Source organism: Electrona antarctica (assembly GCF_951216825.1).
Source record: "Electrona antarctica genome assembly, chromosome: 13".
Lineage (NCBI taxonomy): Eukaryota > Metazoa > Chordata > Actinopteri > Myctophiformes > Myctophidae > Electrona > Electrona antarctica.
The window spans coordinates 29936485-29959528 of NC_136794.1; the positions used below are offsets into that span (position 1 = coordinate 29936485).

Sequence of the window (23044 nt, forward strand, 5' to 3'; positions counted from 1 at the left end):
CAGTAAGTGTCTGGGTGTCCTGCATATCATATCAAGTACAGCTGTTTGAGCTTTGTACCAAGGCCAGATATTGAAAGGATGAGTACTTACCCAACTCAACCTTCGTGCGGCTAAACCTTTCTGACTACAGTAGATAGCAGTGGTGGAAGAATTCCTTTTATTTTTCTACTCGAATATAAAAGTAGCAATACCACAATTTAAAAATGCTCTGTTACAAGTGTACTGTATCCACATACACTTCTGCTTTTAATAAAACTGTGGTGTGTGTGTGTGTGTGTGCGTGCGTGCGTGCGTGCGTGCGTGCGTGCGTGCGTGCGTGCACGTGTTCTTGTGCTATTGGCAATCAGTGGGCCACGTTCTCTTGGGGGTCATGGCTGTTTCTGAAAAGTTACAGAGAGAGGGGAAGTGGGTGAAGTGAAGGGCGGATTTGGGCAAAATGTTCAGGCTTTTCTGGGCATTGTGTGGGGCTTCTGCACTGGGTTACTGGGTAGGACAGGGGTGGGGGGGTAGAGGGGGGCAGAGAGCCTCTGGGAGTAAAGTTTGATGGCAGTCTGTCTCTGCTAGTTCTTCCATCCTATCAGTGAAGTCCAGATGAGGGTCGGGGGAAAAGCAATGAGGGAGAACCAGAAGAGTGGAGCTCAAAAGGACGAGACTGACTGGGGCTGAGAGTATGGTGTCACGTTGGAAGGTCATTCCAATCTGTGGCTGCCTGTGGTGTGACCGCAGTGGCACTGCGTCATCATGGGGCTGATGCTGCAGCATGGTACGTGTTGTGCTGTCATGTCATGTCCTTCCTAGCTGGAGCTGCAAGCTGCCCTTGTTTGCTGATGATGTTGGCTATAGAGTGCAAACTTTTCCCATTCATTTGAAGAACTTGGATTTGATTAGTTTTGTTAAAAGCTTGAGGCAGTATATTCTGTTAGTATTCACTGCTATGTGTTTGTTCAGTAACAGAAGTCTCCCTGTGGCTCCAGCTCTTTAATAAACAGAAGGTATACATTTTCAATTAGGTGACAAAATGTCAGCCAAACAGGAGAGCGTACCCATTTATCAACTTCATTTTGATAGTGTTCCAGTTCCAATTTTGTCTGCTAATTTATTTGTGTCATCACTTACAATTTCATTTTAAACAAAGAAAACCACTTACTCTACCTTTTAAAGCCCTATTAAAAATAATCTACCAATTCAATTCAATTAGCTTTATTGGCATGAATGTAACTACAGTATTGCCAACAAAACAAAAATATAACAGAAAAAATATATAATATAATCGGCTACACAATTTTGGTTAAAACGGAATAATGATTGATATATTGGCCAAACAGATACAGTATAATGGGTGTACGTATATAGTCTTTGCAATGTGTCCATTATAATGTCCTGGGGTAAAATGATGTTTGTGGAACTGGGACTGTCTGTGGTGTGTGACCGTGTGTAACAAACTCACAACGGGCTGCATCAGAGCAAGGGGTTGTGTGGGTGACACACAGAGGAGGGAAACAACAGTTGGTAGTGTAGCACTGTCCCTTTAAGGGTAGTGCATAAAAGGGGTGACCAGGTTTGAGGCCTCATGTTTGGCCAGAAGTCTGATTTGAGTGTTTGTTGGGGACCTGGAGGCATGAGGTGTACAGCGGAGCCTAGTAGTACTTGGTAAGAAAACCTCAAACAAATGTTGGTGCTTTATAGTTGCTGCATCATGATTGATATATTGGCCACAACACATACAGTATAATGGGTCTGACTATAATCTTTGCAATGTGGTGTTCACGGTAATGTCTTGGGGTAAAACAATGTTTGTGGGACTGGGCTGTGTCAGAGCAAGCTGGGGTTGTGTGGGTGACACACACACACACCACACACCACACACACAGTAGTTTTACTGCCAACTGTTGGCAAAGCCATCAGCTTTGAAGAGGCGTCCGTCCCGCATGTGTCCCCACAGCGTCCGTCCCCCGTGTGTCCCCACAAACAGACTGACATTGTCCATTGTCTCTGGCTGCAGGTTGTAGATAGCCATTCCTTTAGTGAGAGAAGGGGCTGCTAAACTCGTTTATATAAAGTTTTGTATATTGTGTTTTCATTGCTGTCGGGAAGAAACCTTGTGTCAAGGGCCAGCCCCTGAATTACATCGTTTCTTTATAGCACTACAGCTTTGTCATATCACGGTAGGCCTAGTACGGTACATAAATATGCAAATATTTCCCCCTGAGGAAAACTTGACAGAATAATGTTAGTTTCCAATCTACAAGCTCACAACCCGCCACGTAGATCGGCTTATGCCTATGCTATTTTTGGTTAAGAGATTTGGTGTAGATTGAAAAAGAACGTACCAAGCTCAGCACAGTGTGCAACTCAGGTCAGTTTTACTGTAAGTCTAGAGGGTCTACTCTAAATGGTTGAAGTGATATTGATACATTCCAAAGATTATCAAAGCATGCTGCCGCTGCGGCACCCACTTTGAGAAACCGTGCCCTATACACATTGCACACACTTGACTACACAGCTGCTTCCAATTAACCACCTTTCAGCCAGCTTTGAAGTTCAAGTTGTATCATTGTAGGTTTTATCATTGAAAGAACACATGATTCTGATGACTGATGACTCATTGTTTATTTAACATGTTTATTCATTGAACTGAATTTGAATTGACTGTTGGCCGACGCCTCTCTCCCTCTGCGTTGTGGCAATCCTGTTGATTGGGAAGGAGCCAAGTACTGTAGGAGGTGGGGTGTTCATGATTCATGTCCAAGAGCAATCTTATTTTTGTGTACAAATGGGTGCCTGTACATGTTAAGTTGATGTTAAAACCTGCAGTAACTATGTGAGTTATTAGCTCATAGGCCTGGTGTTAGCTTTTTGTGAGTTCATTGTATTGCCTCATTTGGTATGTCTCTCACTCCCTATACTTGAACTTGGATTGACGCACAGGAAACGGCTAGAGAGAGAGCTGCTATTGTATTGCCGGCTACAGCTTCTCGTCTGTTTAGGTGTTGTTCCTTAGTGTTGCCTTCAAGTGTATTTTGTAAAACGTATTCTGGCCATCTTATTTTTTTTTTTTGTCTTTGCCGAGGCTGCACAGTATTATCCTGGCTAATAAGCCAGACTCAAATCACACTGTCGTGTGGTATTTGAGTCTGGAGATGCTGTGTATGGATCTTGTTTCCCGGGGGGCGGGTTCAAACATTTTCTCTTTGACGCAATTGGTTAGAGCTACTGTCAGTCAAAGGTCTCAAGCATTGAACGTCAATGTACCAAAGCTCGCCCATATTGCATACCGTGTCCCGATTGGCCACACCAGTTCTCTGGTGTAGGAAATGGGCGTACAATTGAGCCTCTCCAGACCGTAATTCGCCGGCAGGCCAACGGCTGATTCGGTCTGGCTTATTAGCCAGGCTAGCACAGTATAGGCATTATAGCCATGGTGGCCATTCTGTGGTGCCACAGATGGAAATAAATGTGTCCATGCATGGAGATATCCGGAAATGTTTGTATACATTATTATAAGCCTGGAACCAAGTCATTCAGGCACCTGGTGAATCATTACAATAACACATTTGATTCTGTGGCAAAACATATTTGAATATAATTGAATTATATACTATATTTAATAAATACCCCTTTGTGTTTTTTTTGACACACAAATGTCTCATGATATACAGTACCATGAGCCTGGATGGCTTGATTCCAGGCTTAAAATATTTATTTTAAAAATAATATTTTCTCCATCTCTATGGGAAACCTTTGCATAGAGTTATAAATAATAGAGACGGCACCGGATTTCTCCTCCCATCCACTGAGCTGCTCACCCAGCGCATGAGGCGTTTTCACCCCTTCTTTCGGGTTGAAAAAGTGGTGGGCTTACATGAACGCGCCGGGCCAAAAGCATGAAGGCGCACTGTGCGTGTGCGTATGCGTGCGTGCGTGCGTGTGTGCGAGTCATGAACGAGCACCACCGCTGTATTTGCTTGCGGCGCGTTCATGTAAGGCTCAGTGCCGCTCGAGCTGCAATACCTACGATCGGCCAGCATGCATGTCCATTCGCTTCAATGATTCCTCTCGGTGTCTGGGGCTAGGTTTTACATCTGTCACCGTTGTGAACCTGACAATTAACCCTCAATGCCTTGACACAGAAGAATGAATGAATCTTCAGTGACTTGGACTCTGAAGAAATGGTAAATGGTGCATTTATATAGTGCCTTTATCCAAGGCACTTTACATAGATTGTGCATTACATTCACCCATTCACACACCGATGGTGGAGGAAACCATGCAAGGCACCAACCAGCACATCGGGAGCAATTAGGGGTTCAGCGTCATGCTCAAGGACACTTCGACACCAACTCTGGGGGAGCCCGGGATCGAACTGCCCTCACAGTTCCCATCCAGCTGCTCTACCGGCCACTCTACCCCTGAGCCATTGCCGCCCCAAGAAGAATACAATTACACTGATAGAATATTGTAAAGAACCTCAATCCATCATGGTTTGATCTCAGTTTATTTATAATGCAACATAACCCCAAGGGGTCTCTGTGCACTTCACAGCAAATCATACAACAAAACCAGTAGCAAAGAAACACAGTAGGCTAAAATGTGCCAGGACACATGGTCAAACAATTACCAAAGTTCAGCACAGCTGAAAATATGATGTAGTCTAAATGTTTAAATCAGCAAAAAAGAGGAGAAAGAAAAAAAATCACACTTGTGTGAAGTATGGGGTGCTCTTATCATGATACAACATCATACATCATCCCATTCTGTGCTCAGCCAATCAAATCCTTCACATTCTGTGGTACAAACACAAAAAGCTTTGCATAGGAAATAATTACCATCGCTATGATGATAACATTGTTGCCATGGATTCTCAGTCGCCATGACTGATTTGATTTCAGTTATTTGGAAGCATGTCACACACTGAAAATAGCCTATCTACAAAGCATAATCTGCTATTTCTTTAACCCATTTAGGCCTGACGTCGAAAAAAGTATTCTGAAAGAATATATATTCAAAGATTTGTGCTGCATTTTCACGATTTTTCAAAAATAGCAAACCTACAAGCTCGCAGCGCGCCACTCGGTGGCGCGCTGCGAGCTTGTATAACATAAGTATAACAAAAAGTATAACATAATGCTTAGTTAAAACACCAAAAGGGGTTCCCGTACAGAATGGGTTTTAACTGTTGGCTGTATGTAGAACAGTAGTGGAGCAGATTACTGGTAATGACGGCGACTGTGGCTCAGGAGGTAGAGCAGGTCGTCCAGAGCGGTTCGAATCACATGGTTTTACGAGACAACCTTGTTCCATGGGGGGAGGAGGGCAGAAGACAGCCAGGAAGCAAGCTTGTCTCGTCAAACCATGTGACTCCCATTGAAAATGAATTGCGAGCTTGCAACACAGACACAGGAGACACAGAGGAGACAGCTAGGTGTGAACGGCCTTTAAGGGTGAAGCTTATATAATCTTTCCGTTTGTGATACAAGGATGAAATTTCGCACAGATACTGCACCCTGATATGCTTGACAAGTCTCTGCCAGTGGTGAATTGGCTGTCCAGAAGATCTGCCATTCTTCACCAAACTTCTTCCATTCCCAGTCAGCTGGACTCTATGATTCTGACACTGGGGGATTGACCCCATATGGAGCCTGTCTGATATGCAGCACACAGTGTGTTGAAGTAGAGCTGCTCTTGTTGCAGGAATTGGTTCATATGGCCTCCGCTCTCAGCCTGTCTAGTTTAGCTTAATTCATCCACGGACAGCTGTGCCCGATAATCCAATAGTAAACAAAATAAATGTTCAGGTTGGGATACCAATTTCATCCAATCAGGCAAGAGAACAGCACATATAATAAATAAGTGACATTGGAAGTGACAAAACAAAAATAAAAAATTGAAGCTGATAAATGGGTTCTCATTCCTGGATTGGATGAAAAGGTGACCCACTTGAAAATGTACAGTATTTTATGTTTATTTAATATCTAGAGATGACCCCCGTTACTGAGCCAACACGATCGCAAATAATGATTACTGTCAGAGTGTAGAGCTTAAAACATATTTTAACCAATAAATATAACTTTTATAACACCTCAAGTTGTTTGCTATTGGAAGGTTTTGGAATGTATGTGTTATGTGGTTACCATGCATTTAGTGTGCCTTTTTGTGCCAACAAAAGTGATAAAGCTATTTACAGGGAGAAACCCCTCTCTTCAGTGCTGATGTAGGGTTTAACCTCTTAAAGCCTAGACCCCAGGGATCATACTGCTAGATCTGCTATTTTCTTTGCTGAATGTTCATCCCAAATAGGGACGCTAGGGTTCATGCAGTGGTGGAAAGTAACTAAGTACATTTACTAAAGTACTGTACTTAAAGGTGTAGTGACATCTCCATGGTCATCATATGGGCATACCTAACAATGGATGCCAAAAAAATGGGAAAATTCTCATTTGTGTGTTTTTATATCAAAAGTCCATACAAATATATTTTGTATTACTTCCTGAAAACAAAAACCTGCTGCGTGATGATGTGTCGAGGCCCACATCGATAAAAGCCAATAAAAATGAAGCTCACCTGTTTAATCATCCGTCCAAACAGGCAAACACAGCTGCTACTGATTACAGCGTCATATGCTTATGTCACTTTACAGTATAGTAGAGTGTCATGCCAAATAGCACTGAAAGCAGTCTCACTCCAATTGGCCAAAGGGGGGCGCTATAGCAATTTCTTGAGTCATAACTCATGCTTTGTTTGGCCAAAATTCATGTTTCCACATGTTCCTTGACTCATGGGGAACACATCTGTCACTTTGACAAGTAAGCTCTGCCCTCAGATATTCTGCCATTTTGAGCAGTTTGATAAATGCTTACCGGTATACCTGACTTTCTGCCTGGATTTTTGAGCAATTTGCATGAAACGTCCTACACACAATCTATGGACCATTATCTGAAATCCCGGTTGAAGAGAAGTTTGTACGTGAAAACATGAACATCGAACACACTGTAGAAATGGATAATGACATGCCCAAAATGAGGACACACATACTTGTCACCAAAACACTGAATGATGTTACTGTTTACAATGAAACAACTGACTGTGTCCAGATAACTCAGTTGGTTGAGCTCTCACCTTTAGATCACAAGGTTGTGTGTTCAAATCCGGGTACCGACAACTCAGCCCATGATTCTTATTTGTGCATGTTCTTATTGCGTATTGTCTTCTTTCTTGGGCCCGCCTTATCTCTGCTTGCAGCTATATTTTTAATTATGTTTGGGAGTCAAACACTTTCCTGGGGTTTTTATGTGGGTAATTTGTGTTTTTAGATATTTCAGTATTCATACAGTGTTCATGGGCTCCATGATGTCATGGACACAGGGCTCACTTCCTTCCTGGACTACAATCCCCATAATGCTTTGGTCCACTGCTCCTCCTTGTGGATAGGGGGAGAGCTGTCTTACTGAGACAACATGTAGTCCAGGAAGTAAGTGAGCCCAGTGTCTATGACATCATGGAGCCCATGGACACTCTGAAATACTGAAATATCTAAAAACACATATTGCCCACATAAAAACCCCAGGGAAGTGTTTCTTGTCTCCCAAACATCATTAAAATAAGATCTGTTTGCAAAAGGGGTGAAGTGGCCCTTTAAGACATTCATGAGGCCGATTCTACAAAATGCCTTCTAAATCAGTATACTGTAGTTCTTAAACTTTCTGTGCCAAGATCCACCAAATGTATTTGATCTGCATCTGAAAATGTTTTGTGCCAGGGTTTGAAAAGAGGCCTGGTCTTTCAAAATGTTATTGTGAATCCCAATTTGAATCAAAATGAGTTTGTTACTTTTCATGTCCATTGCAATGTTGATAACGAGCTTAAATGTAGGGTAAGTGATTTTTTTGTTAAAAGGTTACAGCACTATTCGGATAGTAATCATTGCTATAGCGTGTTTGTTCAGTAACAGTGGTCTCCCTGTCTTTCCAGCTAGCAGAAAATACATTTCTAGGTACTGTATTTAATTTCAGCCTGTCAGGAGAGAGTACCCATTTATCAGCTTCAGTGTTAGTGTTCCAATTTTGTCTGCTCATTTGTGTCATCACTTCCAATTGCACTTGTTTAATCTGTATAGCCTACTGTCTTAAAGGCGTAGTGAAACGGAAATGGTGGACATTTTATTTTGAAGTTTCAGACTGTCTCAAGTTTAAACACCGCTATGAAGTTTCTGAACCAATCAGAGCGTCGCATCCCTTCAGGGGATGGGACGGTAGCTAGGGACGGGTAGCTATGCTACGCAGCCAACGCAGGACAGCGTGTGGATGTTTGTTTACAAATCAGATAGTCAGCCAGCTTTACCAGTTTACACTTAATGTGGCTTATTTCTACCCTATAATGTTTTCAGATACATTTTTAGCGTGATGATTAAGTTGAAACCGAGTAATACACTCTCTGGATGTTATCTTGAATGGGAATAAAAACGGAAGATGTCTGTAATCAGTAGCAGCTGTGCAGCCTGTGCTGGACGGATGCAGAGATATGGGGAATTAAACTGGTGAGCTTCATTTTTATTGGCTTTTATCGATGTTGGCCTCGACACGTCATCACGCAGCACGTTTTCGTTTTCAGGAAGTAATAATTTATGGACTTTTGATATAAAAACACACAAAAATGAGAATTTTCACATTTTTTTTGGCATCCATTGTTAGGTATGCCCATATGATGACCATGGATATGGTCTAAAAGTGTGAAAAACGTATTTTTCATTTCACTACACCTTTAAGTTCTCTATCTTGATTGGATAATATTGTTGGTATACCTGAAAGAAATGCCTTTTCTGTTTAATAAACAGACACAAACACATGCACCCAATGATTGCTATAGAGCTATTTAACACTGAACACTTTTAACCAAAGAAAATCACTTTACCGTACCTGTTACGCCCCAATTAGTCTAGGGGTAAAGGGTACCCATAACATATAAAATGGACAGGAAACCTCACTCAAAAGTTGAAAAACACTTTACTTGTACAAAGTTACAAAGGTTGTTCTTGAATACAAATGGCTCAATAAATACATGATACGTTTTGAGCTTGTAGATCTGCTATATTTGAATCCTGAAAATTAACAGTTTTGGACATGAGGTTTCTACCCGACAGAGACTGTAAAATAAACTGTTGAAATGGGGAGCGAACGGCGGCAATATTATGCTAGTATCCTTTTATATTGCACAATGTGAAATGTGTGCTCTGTAATACAGTAGGTTATACAGTCTCGGACTTATCGTTATCTTATCTATTTGAATGAATAAACTCTACAATCTATGTGGTTGTAGAGTATGTTTGGTATAATGCAACATAACTAATCATCTGCATGTTGGAGAAGTGGGTTGTCAATTTACAACAAGTTGGATATGGAGATAAGAGGTTTATGCCCGACAACAGTTTAATAGTACACAGTTTCTGCCCTTTAAAAGTGGCAATGATCCAACTCCTGTCTGCTATCCCATGTTGCATTGGGCGAATGCCCACATTTATTTCAGGCTATAACTGTCTTGTCTAAACTGATTTCAGGTCATCCAAGAAGATTCCAGGGTGATGCCATCAATGATAATTGTCTACCACATCAAAGTACTGATTACTAATTGAGAAATGCTGACAGCTGGCTGATTTGTGCAGGTTTTGGGGCAGGAATTAATTTCTCTATCTACTATTTCCTCCCATACAGACATACTCCTTGGGCTAAACATGGCCTTAGCGGTCATCACAAATGTGATGAGGTCAGCACAAGTGGCGCTACAGGCAGAATTTTGATGGAATTGTGCACTTTGCGATAAATGTATGAAATTTGGCACACAGTTAGAGCATGCCATAAGGAACATTTTTGGCTATAGGGCCATCGCAGATTTGTCCCGTGGTGACCATGGCAGCCATTTTCCAAAATGGCCACCACCTGCTGTTATTTTACAAATTCAGCTTCTAGACCTATAGGATCTTCATTCTGGTGACTAATCCTACATTTTCAAGGATGAGGAAACTATTTAGATTTGTCCTGTGACCATGGCAGCCATTTTTGAAAATGGCCGCCACCTTTGTTATTTTATAATAACTCAAGTTCTAGACCAACTAGGATCTTGATTCTGGTGACTAATCATACATTTTCTTTTTTTTATATAATGTTTATCCCACGATTTTGTAACCCATTTTTCACCCCTGTGTCAATTATCTAATGTGATCCTGGGCTCTACACACCCTCCGTCAACCTAGTCCCCATATATGGGGGACATGGGGAGAGCAACGGACTTGAACTCATGCTTCCTTCATGCCTGAGTGTCCAAGTTGCTCCTTTGACCTGACAGGGGGAGTTTCCCTGGTTGGACGTAGCGCATGGAAGGAACATGTTATTCCAACCAGTTCCTTTCCCCTCCATCAGGCGCCCCGGCTGGCCAGGGGGAGGCAGGATTACTGCATGTTTTTTGTGAGGGTACCTACCCTAGGGGACACGGGGAGGACATGCAAACTCCACACAGAAAGGCCCTTTCACCAACCCCGCCTCGGGTATTGGCACTGATGACGCGGAGGAGGAAACACGTCGCCAGCACCCACAGCGTCCCGAGCGGGAATCAAACCAAGGACCTTCTAGCCGACACACTACCAACTGTGCCACCGTGCCCCATAATCATAGATTTTCAAGGATGAGGAATTCAGTGGTACTACTTAAATTTGTCCTGTAACCATGGCAGCCATTTTACAAAATGGCCGCAGGACATTTCAGGAGGTGGGCTTTCTGACCTTTGACTCGTCCCTTTCAGGCTTCACTTCACTGGCCACTGCAGGGAACTGTGGGGGAGAAACTTTGGTCTCTTGACACCCGATTAGGTTCAGGGTTCTTGGTGGAGACTTGTCTCTCCTGACATCGTTGCTGAGGCAGTTGATCTCTTTACTGCAAGCGGTGGCACACACTGGGTCTCTGGGGCATTGTATTTTGGTGGCCTCCTGCCAGTGTTTCTCCACACTTCTCATGAGCTCTGTGTTCTGGGGCTCTGGTCAATATACTGTACATCTTGACTGGAGGATGCTTTCCAGGGCTCTGGCTGGTCCCTGCAGGGTACAGACCAGTCTTGTACAGAAGGCTGCTGGCCCACCTGGAACCCACTTGCCTGCCACAATCAGGATGAGGGGTTTGACCCTTTCAAACTGTTGTAGCGGCAGTCTGGCCAAGTGTCTGTATTTTACATTGCTTTGACTGACATGACATGCTGGGGACACAGAACGACACTGATGCCCCCTTCAGTGTCTGCACGTCCTGCCTGATAGTTCTGAGGGCAGATCTGCAGGTGTTCCGTTGAGGCAGAGTCTTTCCACTGCAGAAGAAGCATTGTTCGTTCTGACCCATCGTCGAGAAGGGCATAAGTGTCGAGGGAATGGTCACCGTGGCTCTTTTCCTCTTTTCCGGTCAACTGGCTTGTCAAGGTATAGAGCACCTCGGCAGTGGTGTTCACCAGACAGGTCTCATCTCTGGGTGTCATTCTCTGAGTCTCGCTGTTCGCCTCAAGCAGGACTTCAAGGTGTTTGCCTTTTGCACAGGCTCTACATGGCTTCCAGAGATCACACTGGGTGAGATCTACCACAGCGCCAGCACGACATCTTGGTTCGAACACCATTCTGTGATCTGTTCTGAGTCTCTAGTACACTGACTGAGGAATTGTTGGGTTTTTTAACAGTAGGCATTAGCTTTCCCTGTCTCTTAGGGTGGGGCTGCAGCCTCGCACTCAGCTCCGTCTTCGGCACCATGCAAAACTGTGGCACATTCGCCCATTTTCTGAGGTAACCAATATTTTGGCTCATTACTAGGGAGCTGCATACGGCCTATGGTTGTTAGCATGCCTACCATTGACTGTACTGTACCATTGACGCCTCGACAGATGTCTGCTGCCTCCAGGACACTGGCTATTTTCCGTTTAGCGCCACCATGGTGTGTCTGAGTACGCCGTGTGGGAGTTCAGGTAAGTGTCGGCCTTGAAAATGTAGGATTAGTCACCAGAATCAAGATCCTAGGTGGTCTAGAAACTGAATTTGTAAAATAACAGCAGGTGGTGGCCATTTTGGAAAATGACTTTCATGGTCACCACGGGACAAATCTGCGATGGCCTTATAGCCAAAAATGTTCCTTATGGCATGCTCTAACTGTGTGCCAAATTTCATACATTTATCATAAAGTGCACGATTTTTGCCTGTAGCGCCTCTGCTATAATGGCTTCAGAATCATGAAAAACCCCTAGTTTGACATGTCATATGCTACTTAAAGCATAATGAAATTTGGAAAATGTTGCCTTTATAGGTTGTCTATGGTGTGGTATACAAAAATGGCCATCACTTTTTTTCGCAGTTTTTCCGGCAGAGCAGGCCTCTCATTCTGTGGACCTTAATGACAATGAATAGAGCAAACACAAATAAAAAGTATGGCATGACATCACAGGTTAAACTCTATTCCTTGAGCTTTTGGGCTTGTGCCCCCCCAGCTACAAATGCCAGGATGAAACTCTGTGTCTACTTATACATATAAATAGGTTCAAGCCCCTGTATTACATTTATGGAAGGATGATTATTATTGCATAAAACTCACATTTTGTGGGACACAATAATATGCTATAGTTAAAAGGTTACAAAGGGCAGTGCTTCAACTTTAAATTCTCCAATGTGTCTCTTATGCCTTCTAACAAACGCCATCCAGGTGCACTATAGTACGGTTTATTTATCATCAAAGTGAGTCCATTTGCTTAATTTGTCTCAAGTTATCAAGGCCAACCTGAATTTGTTTTGTGCATTACTCATGCATGTGTACAAGCACAACAAAATCTGCCACCATCTGGCCATGTGTGCTTCAACAACTGTACAATTGTCACAGTCGTTAGATGGGCTTTTTAAGAATGGCCCACTTTCTTCCACTTAATTGTTATTTTTTCCACAGCATGCAGTGAAGACAGATGCGATGGTGAGGAACGATATTAAAAGATAGCGGGAGTCAGGCTAACACCCAAATTTGTTCCCGTCCTGCATTGTAAACGCATCATGCAGTACAAACGAGTACACAAACAAACAAAAGCTCACCTGAAAATAATGCAATAAAGCAGCAACACAATTGCACTGTGATAAATGTTAGGGATATTTTGGGATGTGCTGCTACTTTAAACCTGTTGTATTTGACACTATTCATACCATGTTCCTAAGAAGATGGATGCTTTGGCTATGCTTTTATTTATATTTTTTACATTATGCTTGTGGTTGATAAAGCTTTCTCTTCTGCAAATGCATACTTCCACATTTTTCAGCCTTATCTCCATCTCTTTTATAAATTCATGCAGAAGAAAACATATTGGCTTGATATCCCTGCAGGAACATTCCCTGGCACAGGGAAATTTGAATACTCTAAATATGAATAATTCAATACACCAAAATAGTCAATACACCAGTCCAAAAAACAATTCCACAATATTAAACCCTTTACTTTATAATACGACTACTAGTGGAAATAGACCATCTACAGTACAAGACAGGTTGTGAGCTTTAATAGTACCTGTTGTGATCTCTAAACTGGACCCTCGTCTGGTTCTGACAGACAGGTAGTGTGTGTGCAGGCTGGGTGGTGTGTGATAATCCGGTTGAAGTATTCCTTCGGTACGGCGACTGCGGCGGCGGGCCCGGGAGAACAATAACGCGACACGAGACAGTATCACGCTAAAGGTTCACCAAGTTTATTACACAACAGGAAACATATATAGTGCTGGATCATAATGACGTGACAATAAGATGAGACATAGAAACGTGACATGACAATAACTAATGCAGCAAGACTGACCTTGCTGGCGCTGAGATGTCTACGCTGAGATGTCTACACAGACTAAGATGTACTGTACATGGACTAATTATAACAGTACCTCTGCAATTTTAGGATATTTTGAAAGCGGTAATGTTGTGACTTAATATTTAAATGTTACTGTTTTGTTAAGTTTTCACGTACAATGACATGCCCAAAATAGGGACGCCAAGTGGTACAATACACAATTTCTAGGTACAAAATATGAATACTACAATACCAAACACACTATTCTTTACAGCATTGGCTGCAGTCTAAACTGACATAATTGTCGCTGTCAGGCAGAAACCTCTTGTCCATATTTTGTTTTTCGTAAAGTAATGCCCTACTACTTGATCATACTAGCAGATCCACAAGCTCGAAACGCGGCGTAAAGACACATTTTGAGCTTTTCGATATACTTTAGCTGTTTTTGAATTTGAGTCCTGAAAAGTATCATTTTCCAGCCGACAGACGATATACAGGTGGCGCCTCTTGTGGCACAGTGTTAAATTCCCTGCCCACCAGGTTGTGGACTCGAATCTACTTTGTCGGGCAAAATAAAATAAAAACAATCTTTCCACTCATTATTCTCATGTTGTGTAACCAACACTGTATGGCAACACTGACTATTGTACATCTCAATCAAGCACTGTGGCTTAAAAATGGGTTGGATTAATAATTCTACAAAACGGAGGAGCCAAGAAAAGCATGGCTAAAACCTCAAGCAGTATAGAGAGGAATAGGCCTACTCCAGGACCTTAAGAATGTTGTGTGATGTGACAGTACATAACGCAAGACAATGACAGAGAGAAAAGGCAAGCGAGCAGCAATTGACCTGAGGAGAACGGAGAAGAATGACTTTGCTGACCTTCTCAGGTTGTGGCCGAAAAACACTTACTTATCCTCCTTGATTCACCATGGCTAAAGGAAGCAAGAAAGCCTTGTTGAGCTGAGGTGTCTTATAGGCCATGGGGTTAATTTCCTATTTCTCTAGTGTGAAGCAGCTTAACTTTACAAGCAGACAGGCATGGGGTTCCATTTGTAGGTCGTTGGCATGACTCACCCTCTAGTATAAGGACAGACACTCTTATCAGTATAGCGCTGAGCTCCCCCTTGATGCACTGGAAGCCAGTACTAAGACATCTGGAATAGTGCTGTGCATGAGATTTCCATTCCTGGCTGCTTCCCCAGATAAGGAAAGCTGAGGGGAAATAGCTGAAGAAGACCACACCTTATAAGGCAGAAGTTGCCAAGAAAGTGGCCTGAAATATGGAGAGATATTCAGCAGAACTTAACAGCTTTCTGGTTTATAGTTGAAAGGTTGATGAAAGGTTAGTGAAAGAGTCTCCTTCGGGGGAAAATTGTGCCGTTCCAATTAAGAGTGTCTATAGTTGGATTACAGTAATATATTGTGTTTTGAATGGTAAAAATAGTAGTTTGTTCATACTATTTCTAACAGTAGTAAGGTAATGATACACTTAAGTAAAACGTGAGTTCTTCTTCCATCACTGACAGAGTAATAGAAGCTGTCACCTGTGATGCTGGGCGTGCGTGCTATAATTTCTGTAGCATTCACATCTTACAAATCAAGAGTGGACAGGTGGTGCTTGAAAGAACAGAAGGAAGTGGAGGGAAAACGAGGCGACGTGAGGGAAATGAGCTGCTCGAGATGGCCTAGCAAAATAAGGACATCGCTCTTCATATGCACAGCTTGACGTGCACTGACAGTGATGCCTTTTCTGTCAATTTTCTTTAAAGCGATTTCCTTGCTTTAGTACTTATTTTCTTCAAGCAGTTGGATAATGATCTGACAGACCAGCACTTTACTCAAAGGACTCAGGCCTAGCATCTGCTTTACGAGCCTTAAAAAGTTGGACAAAGTTGTCAGTGAGGGCAAAATAATCAACACCGAACCAACAAATGACCTATTTCTTTAGTTGGGAAAAGTCCAATGCAAGTTTGGGTGTGTTAAGTTTGCTGGATGGAGTTGCCAAATACAAGCCAACAGTGGAATTTGTATCCTCAAGTTGACACTGACTGACAGCGGTTTCATTCTAGGATCCATTAGGGAAGCCTGGTGGAGAGCAGCAAAACACATGTCAGATTTGGCATGTTCTGTGTTTCCCTGACAAGCTATTTCATACAATAGTGGAGGATTTTGTATTATTCTTTATTTACCCAGGGAAGTAGCTGAGCACAGGTGCTCATTTTCAGCAACGCCCTGCACATAGAGAACACACACACACACACACACACACACACACACACACACACACACACACACACACACACACACACACACACACACACACACACACACACACACACACACACACACACACACACACACAAGGCCTTCACTTCGCTCATACTTTGCCTGGGAATGAGCATATTAATGAACATTACATGAAAATGTAGTGTAAATACATAGGATTTAGCAGATATGCTAATTTCCATCCATAGACATAAGACACTAAACAATACTGACATGAGAGGACAGCATACAAATACATTTCAAACACAGTAAAAAGAGAAAATAAAGAAAATCATTACTTTGCCTTTTCAGTCTGCTAATGCAAATCAGGCCAGACTGTAGGTAAATGGACTGATATTGTCTGTGCATAGAATGTCTTATGCAAACTACTGGGTATTGAGTTGAGTATAGCAAGTCAGACTAAGAATTTGCATTCCTGAAATGGAATTGGTTATCAGTTGGCACTCCTATGTAAATCTTTGAATGAGAATGACGTATATGGGTGCTGCTCTGTGGTACAGGCACATTTTTGATTGTAGGGCTGGTAGACATGGAGAGGCAAATATTGTTAATAGGCAAAGATTGTTAATGGAGAACATTTTTCATTCCAAGCCTCGCCAATGACACTTACGGTCAACCACGTGAACTTCAGCTCTCGTAAACATCCTATGATTTTCTCCTGGTTTGTCGAGGAATACCATTTAGTGTCAGAATGTTCAGAATAATATTCCGAACATTATGTACACGTAATTTGCAGTGGTCTACAGTAACAAAGTACATTTACTTTAGTTTTAGAGTACCGGTATGTTCTTTACATATGCATTATTGCGACCACAGGTCGCATTTACTATGAAATCGTGCATCCATCAGTTGTTTGGTTGGTCACTCCCCCATATATGGTCATGCCTCGTGACATCACGTGATGTCATCAATATTAAGCCCATATATGGAGATCCCTGATGTCGTCAATATTGGCCAGCAACTCTACATCTGACCTAAAACCCTTAGATCTCCATATGGAGCTGACCTGACATTCCATCATGACTCAGCATCAAGGGTTGGATTGGGGGTAAGTCCCTGCGACATACTAGCGTCATGTCCAGGGGGTGTACTTGTACATCAAGCTGCCTCACGCTACAGAAACAGGAGATAGGCTCCTGCCCTATGGGCCTCATGGCTCGGCAAGGCTACTTATGACATTCCCACAATAGAGAAGCTCGGGCTCATGTGGCACTGGTTATACTTGTTGTAGTTAAGTGCTGAAATGCCAACCATGCCATGGTGTTTTCTTTGTGTCAGACATTGTGTGGGTTAGCAGGACAGGAAGATGGATTCAGCCCATCAGGGCAATTAGGTTCAGCTCTGCACAATTAACTCTGCCTTTTATATATTGGATGTTTTAAGTAGATATGTTGAGAGGAGCTAGGAGACTGGAGCTGGCGGAGGCACTTTGTGAGTAGACTGTTTGACTTGCATTTTCCTGATGGTGCCAAGAGACTAATGACGCTGTTTATACTCCTGGTATTGTGTGTGTGATCTGCATCTACCATCTGGATAATGAGCAATGCAATCGGGGTCGTTGTTGCAGGTACCTGCCATGTGTATATACCTTCTCGTTATCCGCAAGCATGATTGGATCTTTTTATTTATTTATTTATAACATGTTGACATGTTTGTGAGAAGCTGCAGGCACATATAGAATATAGAAACAAACATTGTTGGTACGTACTGTATATACTTCTTTGGGTGAATTGATTGCCCCCAGGTCTTTACGTTGGGAGTACACCTATTTTTTATATGTGGGCAGACAGGGAGAGTTGTTTTGCTGTAGGATCCAACAGCTTGTGGACACAATCATATGGAGCAGATTTATTTTATTTTGTATCTGCGTCCCCACAATGCTAGTTCATCTTCTTGTTTCCCTTATACCTCAGGGTTTTCACGCTCTCCTGTTGTGGAAAATGCCAATATAGTGGCTCATGTGTTGATCTCACAAGCTTGTAGATTCTTAAAAGAACTGTGAAATTGTTTGAAAACTTTAACAATAATGACATCCCCAAAACATTCATGCCTTTTTCTCCACAACTTAGTCAAAATGTCAATGAATTCCTCACCACACACAATTATCTGTGTTATCACTGCTGTTGTATCCTGCTGGTTCACCTGCCAGTGAGGAGCCTCCCCCCACCTGCCAGCGCTGCTGGTTGGCGAACATGTGCTAAGGTTGTCGAACATGCGCTGCTGGTTGGGGAACATGTGCCGAGGACCTCCCTATGGAGACCTCCCATACTGCTGATGTCCCATTTGTAGAAAATAATCAAATCACTTATTATGTCAGACATAATGCTGAAACATTATCGGATAGTTATTGAACAATACACTCTACTGTAGGCTATATCATCTCGGTTGTATGGAAACTTCATACAGTCTGTACAAAACTGTTACTTTTCAGGATTCAAATGCTAAAGTAGCAGCTCTGCAAGGTATCCAATATGTGTCTAGTTGTGTATACAGATGAGCATTATTTTATTAGGTGATAATTGATGGTTAAACATTGCTTTGAGATAAAGAAGCAAGGTTTCCTTTGCTGCATGATTTGACTGAGCAATCCTTGGCCACGGTCTGTTAAAGACAAATCAACATAGCAAATTAGCATTTAAACTAACATCATTAACTACTTGCAGTACTATTGGCAGAATTCTGAGCCTGCCGTCAATATACCACTATGGTCCCCTAATGTACGTTGAGGGTCATTATATTTATTTATTGACATCATTTTGAAAAGCAGTGGCGTCTTTTAAGGGCCCCTGGGCTCCCCTAACATTTTACTCAATATCCCTGTTGATATTGTATGAAATAATATTGTGCTCTTCAGTCCCCACAATGCTATAGAATATAGAACTCAATCACCTTGTTCAACTTAAAGGACAAGTCCTGAATAAAATAAAATATAGCCTTTTTTCCTACTTATATTGATCCCAAATGACTTGCCATCGGGTATTATTTGCAGAATTGCCCATGCCGTCCAGTTTCGCCATCAGTCCCCTGCCACGGCCATAGCATAGAGCTCATAAGCATATCTCTACTTAAGCTATTTGTTGCAGACAAAAGGGGTTGTTTTTGTTGTCCTGACTCATTACACAAGCATCCATGCCTTGGTTGTCTCACACGAGCCGCCGTAGTCTGGTAAACAGACCAAGTTATGTGTTTTGCCAAGTCCCGGAAAAGACACGCTGCGGCCTGGGCCATGGCTCAGCGGTCCAGGCACCTTGGCTGGTAATCCAGTCTGGCAGTGTGCCGCGGGTTCGACTCCCGATCCCGACAGCCTTTACTGCATGTCTTCCCCCCCATCTCTCTCCCCATTTCCTGTCAGCCTACTGTCTGTCCCTCCATAAAATAAATCAAATAAAGGCGAAAGCCACAAAAAAAAAAGACACTCTGCGATTGGCCAGTACAGTCACTTGACATGATTTACGAGACGTAAATGTGAGAAGTACTGATTTTACCTGCAGGCATTTGTAGAATCGGCCTCAGGTCTTAATGGGATAAGCAAGGCAAACCTACAGGATGTCATGGCTTATTAACAGCATTCAAATCACACAAGCTTAGACAGAGAGAATGACCTGAACAGATGCTGTACACAAGCATTCAGCTGAACTGACGAGTGCGTGATTGAAACATGTGTACGATTTATGGCAATGTGCATGTGAATTGAGGAATGTACCCTGTGTTTTGTGATTTAATAGCATGCTTCAAACTCATGGTTCTTGGTTTTGGACATGCAGTGAAAGCTCTTTTTTTTTTCTTGTCTACTGAATTTCTTTTGGTTCACACATCACTGGCAGGCATATTTTCTTTTCCATCGTATGGCTCGGCATCTGTTTTCCAACATGACAGTCACAGGACCCAAACGATGGCCATTTTTCACCTGGGCGAGGTGGACGAGTACCATCAGTGTGATCATCTACTTTGTCATGACGGTTGACATGGTACTTCAGTTTGACTCGTATGTAGTAATATGCAAAGAAGGAGAACAACTTACCTCTCATTCTTCTGTTGATGACAACAGCGATGCAACGACGGGGGGCATTATTTTGCCATGGTTTGCAGAAGTGTTTTGCCTCATCCAAGTCGTGTACCTGCTGACCAGTGTCGTGATGAATGTGTTGTCACGAGGACGCACACTGGTGCATCTGTACAGGTATAGGCATGTGATGAAAAACAACATGGACAGAAGCGGAGACATTTCCCTCCTCAGCCTCTGGCACTGCAGTCCGCTGAAGCTCATCACTCGCAAGAGAATTGTTCTGTATCTTCTCCTCTGTTGCCTTTGGATGATTAGTTGGAACTTTCGTTCTCAAACCTTCTCACGTCAAGGAGGACTCCGGCCCCCAAATTGACATCATTATTATTAGCCCACAGAACCCCATTACATATGTGTTTTGTGCCATGGGGCCCCCAGAAGAGGACATTTTAGGTTTATGTAAAAAAAAATCAGATGTACTGTAAAAGCTTGTGTGTGTGTGTGTGTGTGTGTGTGTGTGTGTGTGTGTGTGTGTGTGTGTGTGTGTGTGTGTGTGTGTGTGTGTGTGTGTGTGTGTGTGTGTGTGTGTGTGTGTGTGTGTGTGTGTGTGTGTGTGTGTGTGTGTGTGTGTGTGTGTGTGTGTGTGTGTGTGTGTGTGTGTGTGTGTGTGTGTGTGTGTGTGTGTGTGTGTGTGTGTGTGTGTGTGTGTGTGTGTGTGTGTGTGTGTGTGTGTGTCATCTGCATGCTAAATGACACTTTGAATAATAAAAGCACCCAAGAAACCCTTTCATTTTCACTGAAATAGATTCAAGTGGTTGCAGCAATACTCAACCTCCTGGGTTCATCACAATCTCATAAATTGCACACAATATAATGAACAATAGTTTAGGACAAACTTTGTCCTAAACAAACATTAAATCCCATTGACAATGAAAGGACAATTTTGAGTGTCCGTGTAAACACAAACATTGTGTAACACAAACATTGAAGACGAAGGTGAGGACGCAAATTCTGATTGGCCGGAATGAGATGATGTATGATGTACGATGATAAGATTGCCCCTCATTTCACACGGGTGTGATTATTATTTTTTTAACAAGCAAGTGACAGTTCATCAATCATCATTGTGGGCATTAACTTTCCTAAGAAATTAATCCAAAATAAGGTACAATATGATGATACGACAGTATGATTGTGACTATTTTAACCACTTGAACACCCTCATATTCTTGGGAAACAGATTAGAGTTAGTAGAACGCATTGGGCTAGCTGGACTGGAAAAGAAATTCAGCTCTGACACTTTTGGCCCAGACCGGTCCACCACAACCGGCCCGCAGAGAGCACATACTCTCCCGCCCCGCTCCGTACCACCAAAATAATAATATATTTATAATAATATATATATTATAATGCATGTATAAATCTTTTGTTCCTACATGATATGGGTTACCTGTCGTGAACATTTCAACAAAAGTAACTACTAAAAACTTGTTACACATTTTATGTCCCTCTTATCTTAAAATCAGCTCCGGTCCTCAGATAAGGAAAAAAGTGATTACACTTTATCACAACGTGACATTGAATGCAGCAGTTATAGGGAAATTGCCCATTTATTATAATTTCTTCTTTAATTTGGGAGCCTCTTAAAGCGGAACATTACAGATGTTTTGGAGGACTTACATGTAGGAGGATGTTCTGTCAGTGTGTGCCCACGTTTGTTTACCAGTATGTATAAATAATATAACACCGAGAGGACATCGCTGGTTTGAATAAACAGAATGATGTCTTGATACAACATACTTTATCACAGTGGTTCTCAAACTTTTCTACAAAACAAAAAAAAGCATGTTTGAACTGCCCTGCTCCCACTCTGACACACTTGCTATTGTAAGAGTTAGATGCAAACATTTAGTTTGACTCAGATCCACAGATATACATCTTTTGAAAATAGCTGATGTACATATACTGTATAGGTGAACATTGTGTTGTTGCTTGTAGATAAGCTATTTTCACAATTTCTGCCTCCTTCTCAGGTAGTAATTCATAATTTGAAATTTTTGTATAGTGTAGTTTATTGATTTTGATGCAGTCACTATTACTGATGCAGGCATTATTGTCTCCACCAGGCCGAAGGCATGGGGAGAGAGTATGTTTTGCACTCCGTCCGTGCGTGTGTGTGTGTGTGCGTCCGTCCTTCCTTCCGTCCGTCTGTTACCAGCTAATCTCTGCCACCGTTGGCCCGATCCATGCCAAACTTTGCACACACACTCCCTGGATGCCAACGACGAACCTCTGCCCCAAATATTCCTCAACGGCCTGTTATAGCGCCACCATGAGGCCCATTTAGGCAAAACACATTTCTGTAGATTACTCGTACACATTTTATCCATACATCACACAATTCAGTATACACTATCTAGTGTATCATGTGATCAACACGGATCTGCACCATTTCCCATCTTCCATCCTGATTGGCTAAGATTGCCTTCCAAAGCTCACATGATTGGTCCGTTTCGAACAAAATGCCACAAATCACAAACACAGTGTGCAATTTCCGTGAAATTATACACGCACATTTCCACTAGGCCGAGGATGACATGCCACTCATTTCTTCCCCAAATCAGCCTCAAGGTGGCGCTATAACAGGCCAATTCCTGTTTTTAGCTATAACCATCGATCTGTATACAACTTATGTATGCGCACTCCCTAGAGGCCATGGAAAAACATTGTCCCTGCATCCCTCCACATCTGCCGGTTATAGCGCCACCATGAGGCCGATTTCTGCAAAACACATTGCTTATGTTAGTCGCACAGATTTCATCCAAATGTCACGCAAATCGGTACACATGATCTCTGTAGTCATGTGATCAAGACGAGTCTGTTGGATTTCTCAGATTCTACACTGATTGGCTAACATTGCCTTCCAAAGTT

The 23044-nt window shown here is 42.4% G+C and overlaps 1 protein-coding gene across 3 annotated transcripts in view; it reads left to right on the plus strand.

The window, feature by feature from the left end:
• Positions 1–1579: 1579 nt before the first annotated feature.
• The window catches only part of LOC306935094 (glycophorin-C-like), a 129791-nt gene continuing 108326 nt past the window's right edge, over positions 1580–23044 (plus strand). For 2 of the 3 annotated variants that reach the window (XM_079517953.1, XM_079517952.1), the window contains exon 1: positions 1580–1650. The gene's annotated coding sequence lies outside the window, so the exon portion shown is untranslated. The remainder of the gene's footprint in view (positions 1651–23044) is intronic. The other variant, XM_079517955.1, reaches the window with a different exon arrangement.